The sequence below is a fragment of the Triticum urartu genome, chromosome 1A (genome assembly GCF_056163025.1).
Source record: "Triticum urartu cultivar PI428250 chromosome 1A, HENAU_Tu73, whole genome shotgun sequence".
Taxonomy (NCBI): domain Eukaryota; kingdom Viridiplantae; phylum Streptophyta; class Magnoliopsida; order Poales; family Poaceae; genus Triticum; species Triticum urartu.
The window spans coordinates 477,423,930-477,432,070 of NC_141873.1; positions in this window are offsets into that span (position 1 = coordinate 477,423,930).

Here is an 8,141-nt window from a genome sequence, read left to right on the forward strand (position 1 = left end):
CTGGATCTATATTTGCCAAGAAGAGCTTTGTGCACTTTTGATCTCCCTACATCATCTCCACCGTGTGCTCGATCTCGAGATAGAGGTGATTAAAATTTCATGCTTTTGCAAAATGGAAACATGTGTATGTGTGTGTGATATGATAATTGGGCAATATGATGGAAATTGTGTGTGTGGCATGTGTTGACGCCAAATTGTGCTTTTGTGTTGCCTATGTTTTGCCGAAATGTCGATTTATTTCCGTTTCTGCGAATTCCGGGCAAACTCTAGATCTATATATGTCCTATTTTTAGGGAAGGTCATGCCGATTTTTTGTATGACTTTGATGCATGCATGCATTTTTATAATGAATATTTTTATTATTACCGTGCAGATGTTCATGATGGTCAGTGGAACGATGGTGGACAGGTGGTTGCGGTCGGCGGTGCAGGACATGAAAGAAAATAACCGGACAGAGGTTTTATGTCCGTGTCGAAAATGCAAAGGAATAGTTTGGCTCGACCCCTATGACGATGGTCATGGAGAAGCGCACCTGCTCATGACTAGTTTCATGGATGGCTATACTTGGTGGATAATTGAAGATGAGGATGACGATGTTGAGGACGCCGACGGGGCAGGCAATGAAGACACGGGGAAAGACGAAGAGATGATCGATAATGGTGGCGGGGAAGAGGCCGGACATGGCGGCGGAGAAGGGGTCGGAAATGGTGGCGGAGAAAGGGCCGGACATGGCGGAGTAGAAGTCGTCGGACATGGCGGCGGAGAGAACGTGGACTCCACGCAGCAGAGTTCATCGGTACTAAGTTCAATCGTGCGGGACCCTCATGTTCAAGCACTGCTTCGCTAGGAGACGAGTAATGAGAGAGCTGCTTCTAGAGAGGAAGCTAAGCTGGAGCAACTGGAGGTAGACTCGAACACTCCATTGTATGATGGTTGCAATCCTGAGGTGACCCGCTTGAGTTTCACGCTCCAACTCTTGAAGACGAAGGCTAAAAACAAATGGACCGACACTAGCCTCGATGAGCATCTCAAGTACCTAAAGGATGTTCTTCCCGCGGGAAATCTATGTCCTACTAGTGTTGATGAGGCCAAGAAGATCGTGTGCCCTCTTGATCTGCCGCATGTTAGATACCATTCATGCATCAACGATTGCATAATTTATCGGAAGGAGCACGCGGAAAAAACAAGTTGTCTGGTGTGCAATGCTTCTCGACACAAGAAGGCCGGGAAGAAATGTCCCCAGAAAGTTGTATGGTACTTACCGATCACTCCCCGTTTCCAGCGGTATTTTGTAGATCCCAAGAAAGCAAAGCTAATGCGCTGGCACGTGGGGAGGAAGAAGCCCAACGATGGAGATGATCCGAAGCTGAGACACGTCAAGGATGGAAGCCAGTGGAGAGCGTTGAATAGATTCTATCGGTATTTCGAATGTGATGCAAGGAACATCATGCTCGGCGCGTGTACCGATGGCATGAATCCGTTGGGCAACCAGAACACCAACCATAGCACATGGCCCGTGTTTGTATGGATGTACAACCTCCCCCTGGTTGTGCATGAAGTCGAAGTACATTCACATGAGCATGCTTATTCAAGGGCCGAAACAACCAGGAAATAATATTAATTTGTATCTGGGGCTATTTCAAGAGGAGTTAGACACTTTATGGAAAACACCGGCCAAGACATTGGATGCCAGCAAAGGCAAGTATTTCTACATGAGAGCCGTGCTGATCACGACGGTGCACGACTATCTCAGTTACGGATATGTCACAGGCCAGGTGTGCCATGGATATTGCGGATGCATGCAGTGCATGGACGATACGACGTCTCAGCAGCTAACGTCAAGGAAAGATGGCAGGTCTGGGAAAATCGTGTACATGGGGCATCGAAGATGGCTTGAATAGGACGACCCATGGAGAAACCGTGGAGATCTATTCAATGGTCATGCTGAGCATCGAGGACCTCCACGTAAGCGGAGCGGTGCCGAAATCGATGAGCTGTTGAAAAACTGAAAGGAGTGCCCCGTGCCGGGAAAGACGATGAAAAAGGCGCCAGAGCCGGTGCTGAAGGTATGGAAGACGAGGTCTGTGTTCTGGGACTTGGAGTACTGGCACAAACTCGATACACCTCATTGCCTTGATCAAATGCACATCTGTAACAATGTCCTTGAGAGTTTGCTCGTGACACTGATGAACATGTCGGATAAGACCAAGGATGGGCCGAAGGCAAGAAAAGACTTGCAAGATTTGAATATCAGGGAAGATCTGCACATGCCGCCGCGTAAACAGTTAGACGAGACAGAGACAGAGGCGCGGGAGAAGAAGGGCAAGAAAATAAAGAAAGAGGATTATTGCCCCCCTTCTTGCTTCACCTTAAGTCAGACTGAGATCGATCAATTCTTTAAGTGCCTTACCAGAGTCAAAGTTAGTTTCGGTTACTGTGGAAAGATAAGCAGATATCTAGACACGGACAAGAAAAGGTTCAGCAGGATGAAGTCCCATGACTGTCATGTGATGATGACGCAGATACTACCTGTTCCCCTTAGAGGGATAATGGACAGGCACGTCCGTGACACGCTTATTGATCTCTGCAACTTTTTCGACATCATCTCTCGAAATTCGATTAGTCTGAAGTAGCTCCGAAGGCTATAGGAAGAGATCATTGTGATACTGAAAGAGCTTGAGATGTACTTCCCACCTGCGTTCTTTGACATGATGGTGCATCTGTGTGTCCATATTTTGGACAACATAATAGACTTGGGGCCGTCATTTCTGCACAACATGATGCCGTTTGAGAGGATGAATGGGATCATCAAAGGATTCATTCGTAACATGTCCCATCCGGATGGAAGCATCATCCAGGGCTATCTGACACAAGAGTGCATCTCTTTCTGCGAGAATTTTCTATATGGCATAGACCAGCCGCCTGATGTTAGTGTTGGTTTGCCCGATGACAAGCACGATGGGATCGAGGCTCGAAGGAGAAGGTCACTCCAACGGTCGCAGGAAACTGCATGTGGCATACTCAGATCGGTGCAACGACTTTGACATCGCAAACTTGGTAGTGCTACAACACCTAGACGAGGTAGATCCTTTCGTGGCACTGCACAAAGAAATTATCGCAAAGAAGTATCGTGACCGGGGGTATGCAGGAGGGACGCCAAAGTTACTAGAGAGCACAACTCCACTTCCCTGCATTGGTTCAGAGAGCATATTATTGCTAATCCCCCAGAGGAGGGCTCTAAGGACGGATTGCTCATATACGCCTTAGCACATGGCCCCTCGCCCAACCTCCTAACCTATCAGGCATACGATATCGACGGATACACGTACTACACGGAGGCCAAATATATGGACAATGATGATCAGAACTTAGGGGTGACGATGGAATCCATGACCGGCAGTGACAACGATGCAACTGAAAGATTTTACAGAAGGGTCAAGGAGATCTGGGAGCTTGACTAATCTGGACTGCACAACACGACGATGTTCCGTGTCAGATGGGCTAAGAATATCGAAAGAGAAAACCGGAATTTCACTACCATGTCTATACCCGACGCCAAGAGCGCTACCGTGAACGCTATCGCAAAAAAATGAGCCATGGGTACACGCTAAGCACATGACACAATGCTTCTTCATAACCAACCCGCGCAATCCCAGCCGTGTTGTCGTGAGGAGAGGCAAAAGGAACATCATTGGAATGGATGGAGTCGCCAACGAGGAAGACTACGATCAGTATGGCAACCCAATGAGGGAAGATGATGATGATGAAGAAGTATACGTCAAAAGAAGAATCAATACTACATTACCTAAGAAAAATCATACTCCATGGAAAAGGCAAAGTCACAATGAGGGTCTCAATTATTCTTCAACGAACAAGAAGGGAAAGAAGATGACTCTGAAATGAAAACGTCAACCCTCAGGAACCGTATGTTATCGGTCAAATGATGTAATATATATGTTCCTATTTTGTATACACACTTAGTCATTATTATGCATGGGTCCAATGATGTAATATATATGTTCCTAATATAGGTACTGGTTATAGCAGCAGCGCTTTTTTGAGAAAAGAGCTACAGCTAGTCAAGGTAGCAGTAGCGGTTTCTACACGAAACCGCTATAGCTACCTGGAGTAGCTATAGCGTGTTTTGCCTAAACGCGCTACTACTATGACCACTTAACCCCGAAAATCCCCACTCCTCTCTTCATCCCGCCTCTTTTCCCCCAAATCCCCACACTCTCTCTTCCCTCGTCGCGCTGCCGGAGCCCTCGCCGCACCTCTACGCTCGCCTCCGACCCGGCGCCGGCTCCGGCCCCCGACCCCGACCCGGCCGGGCTCGCCCACGGCCCTGGCCCCGACCCCGCCCCGGCGCTCGACCCCGACCCCTCCCAACCTCAGCCGTCGTCAGGCCTGCACCCTCTGTAAGCCCCCCACCTCTCCTCCTCTCTCTGGTAGCTAGGTTTTTTGGTTAATTTAGTTAGGTTTTAGTTAGGCAGATGGTTAATTAGGTTATATATTTAGTTATGAATTTCGCTAGGTTTTTTCTTCCAAATTCTATATTTTCCTTCCTTTTATATGCAAATTTGAAGTGGACATGTGATGTTTTGGACATGTCATATTTGATAATTTGGACATGTCATTTGGACATGATGATTATGTGTTGGGTAAATGATCTGAGTGGCCTATGTTACTGATAACCCACAAGTATAGGGGATCAATTGTAGCCTCTTTCGATAAGTAAGAGTGTCGAACCCAACGAGGAGCTAAAGGTAGAACAAATATTCCCTCAAGTTCTATCGACCACAGATACAACTCTACGCATGCTTGACGTTCGCTTTACCTAGAACAAGTATGAAACTAGCAGTTCTCTATAGGTGTTTTTGGGTAAGCTTGCAAAAAAGTAAAGAGCACGTAAATAAAAGCTAGGGCCTGTTTAGATAAAGACACAACTAAATTAGTTTTAGTAAAGAGCTTTTGTCAACAAGAAAGTTATTTGTCCCTAGGCAATCGCTAACTAGACCGGTAATCATATTTGCAATTTTATTTGAGGGAGAGGCATAAGCTAACATACTTTCTCTACTTGGATCATATGCACTTATGATTGGAACTCTAGCAAGCATCTGCAAATACTAAAGATTCATTAAGGTAAAACCCAACCATATCATTAAAGCATCAAGTCCCCTTTATCCCATACTCAAACAACCTACTTACTCGGGTCTGTGCTTCTGTCACTCACGCCACCCACCATAAGCAAATCATAAGCATATTGAAAACCCTATAGCGGGAATCCCTCACGCTTTCGTGACACAGAGAGCACCATAGGTCAGCACCAATAATAAAACATACAACTCAAACCAATCACGATCATCAAATAGCCATTAGGACAAAACAGATCTACTCAAACATCATAGGATAGCCATACATCATTGGGAAATAATATATAGCATTGAGAACCATGTTTAAGTAGAGATTACAACGGGTAAGAGAGAGGTTACACCGCTGGATAGAGGGGGGGGAAGAGTTGGTGATGATGGCGGTGAAGTTGTTGGTGAAGATGGCGGTGATGATCATGGCCCCGGCAGCGCTCCGGTGCCACTGGAAGCAAGGGGGAGAGGGCCCCATTTCTTCTTCTTCTTCTTCCTTGACCTCCTCCCTAGATGGGAGAAGGGTTTCCCCTCTGGTCCTTGGCTCCCATGGCGTGGGAGGGGCGAGAGCCCCTCCGAGATTGGATCTATCTCTCTGTCTCTCTCTGTTTCTGCGTTCTCTTCTGGCTCTGTTTCACCATTTCGTATATATATGGAGATCTGTAACTCCGATTGGCTTGAAACCTTCGCCCTGATTTTTTTCCGAATATTAGATTTCTTGCGGCAAAAGAAGAGCATCAACCGCCTTACGGTGGGCTCACGAGGGTAGAGGCACGCCCTAAGGGGGGGAGGGCGCCCCCCTTCCTCGTGACCACCTCGGGCACTGGTTCGCGTTGATTTTCCTTCCGAATTTTCCATATTTTCCAAAAATATGCTCCGTCCGTTTTTATCCCGTTTGGACACCATTTGATATGGATATTCTGCGAAACCAAAAACATGCAACAGACAGGAACTGGCACTGGATCAATATGTTAGTCCCAAAAATAGTATAAAAAGTTGCCAAAAGTATATGAAAGTTCAATAATATTGGCATGGAATAATAAAAAATTATAGATACGATGGAGACGTATCAGCATCCCCAAGCTTAATTCCTACTCGTCCTCGAGTAGGTAAATGATAAAAAGATAATTTTTGATGTGGAATGCTACCTAGCATAATCTTGATCATATGTCTAATCATGGCATGAATATTAAGACATGAGTGATTCAGAGCAATAATCTATCCTTTGACATAAAGACAATAATACTTCAGGCATACTAATAAAGCAATCATGTATCTTCAAAATAACATGGCCAAAGAAAGTTATCCCTACAAAATCATATAGTCTGGCTATGCTCCATCTTCACCACACAAAATATTCAAATCATGCACAACCCCGATGACAAGTCAAGCAATTTTTTCATACTTTTGACGTTCTCAAACCTTTTCAACTTTCACGCAATACATGAGCGTGAGCCATGCACATAGCACTATAGGTGGAATAGAATATGATGGTGGAGGAGACAAAAAGGAGAAGATAGTCTCACATCAACTAGGCGTATCAACGGGCTATGGAGATGCCCATAAATAGATATCAATGTGAGTGAGTAGGGATTGCCATGCAACGAATGCACTAGAGCTAAAAGTATATGAAATCTCAAACTGAAACTAAGTGGGTGTGCATCCAACTTGCTTGCTCATGAAGACCTCGGGAATTTGAGGAAGCCCATCATCGGAATATACAAGCCAAGTTCTATAATGAACATTCCCACTAGTATATGAAAGTGTTAACTCAAGAGACTCTCTATATGAAGAACATGGTGCTACTTTGAAGCACAAGTGTGGTAAAATGATAGTAACATTGCCCCTTCTCTCTTTTTCTCTCATTTTTTTATTTTCTCCTTTTTTATTTTTTATGTAAAGTCCGAAGTCTCATCCCGACTTATGGGGGAATCATAGTCTCCATCATCCTTTCCTCACTGGGGCAATGCTCTAGCAATGATGATCATCACACTTTTATTTACTTACAGCTCAATATTACAACTCGATATCTAGAACAAAGATATGACTCTATATAAATGCCTCTGGCGGTGTACCGGGATGTGCAATGATCTAGCGTAGCAATGACATCAAAAAGCGGACAAGCCATGAAAACATCATGCAAAGCAATATGACAATGAATGCTCAAGTCATGTATATGATGATGATGAAAGTTGCATGGCAATATATCTCGGAATGGCTATGGAAATGCCATGATAGGTAGGTATGGTGGCTGTTTTGAGGAAGGTATATGGTGGGTTTATGGTACCGGCAAAAGTTGCGCAGTACTAGAGAGGCTAGCAATGGTGGAAGGGTGAGAGTGCGTATAATCCATGGACTCAACATTAGTCATAAAGAACTCACATACTTATTGCAAAAATTTATTAGTCATCGAAAAAAGTACTACGCGCATGCTCCTAGGGGGATAGATTGGTAGGAAAAGACCATCGCTCGTCCCCGACAGCCACTCATAAGGAAGACAATCAATAAATAAATCATGCTCCGACTTTGTTACATAACGGTTCACCATACGTGCATGCTACGAGAATCACAAAATTCAACACAAGTATTTCTAAAATCCACAACTAACCACTAGCATGACTCTAATATCACCATCTTTATATCGCAAAACTATTGCAAGGAATCAAACATATCATATTCAGTGATCTACAAGTTTTATGTAGGATTTTATGACTAACCATGTGAATGACGAATTCCTGTCATCTCTCTAAATAGATATAAGTGAAGCAACAGAGTTTAATTCTTTCTACAAAATATATGCTCGTGCTCTAACAAATATAAGTGAAGCAAAAGAGCATTCTGCAAATGGCGGTTGTCTAAGTGAAGAGAAACAGGCAATCCAAACTTCATATGATATAAGTGAAGCACATGAAGCATTCTATAAAGCCATACTGAAAAGATTTAAGTGAAGTGCATAGAGCATTCTATAAATGAACCAAGGACTATCTCATACCAGCATGG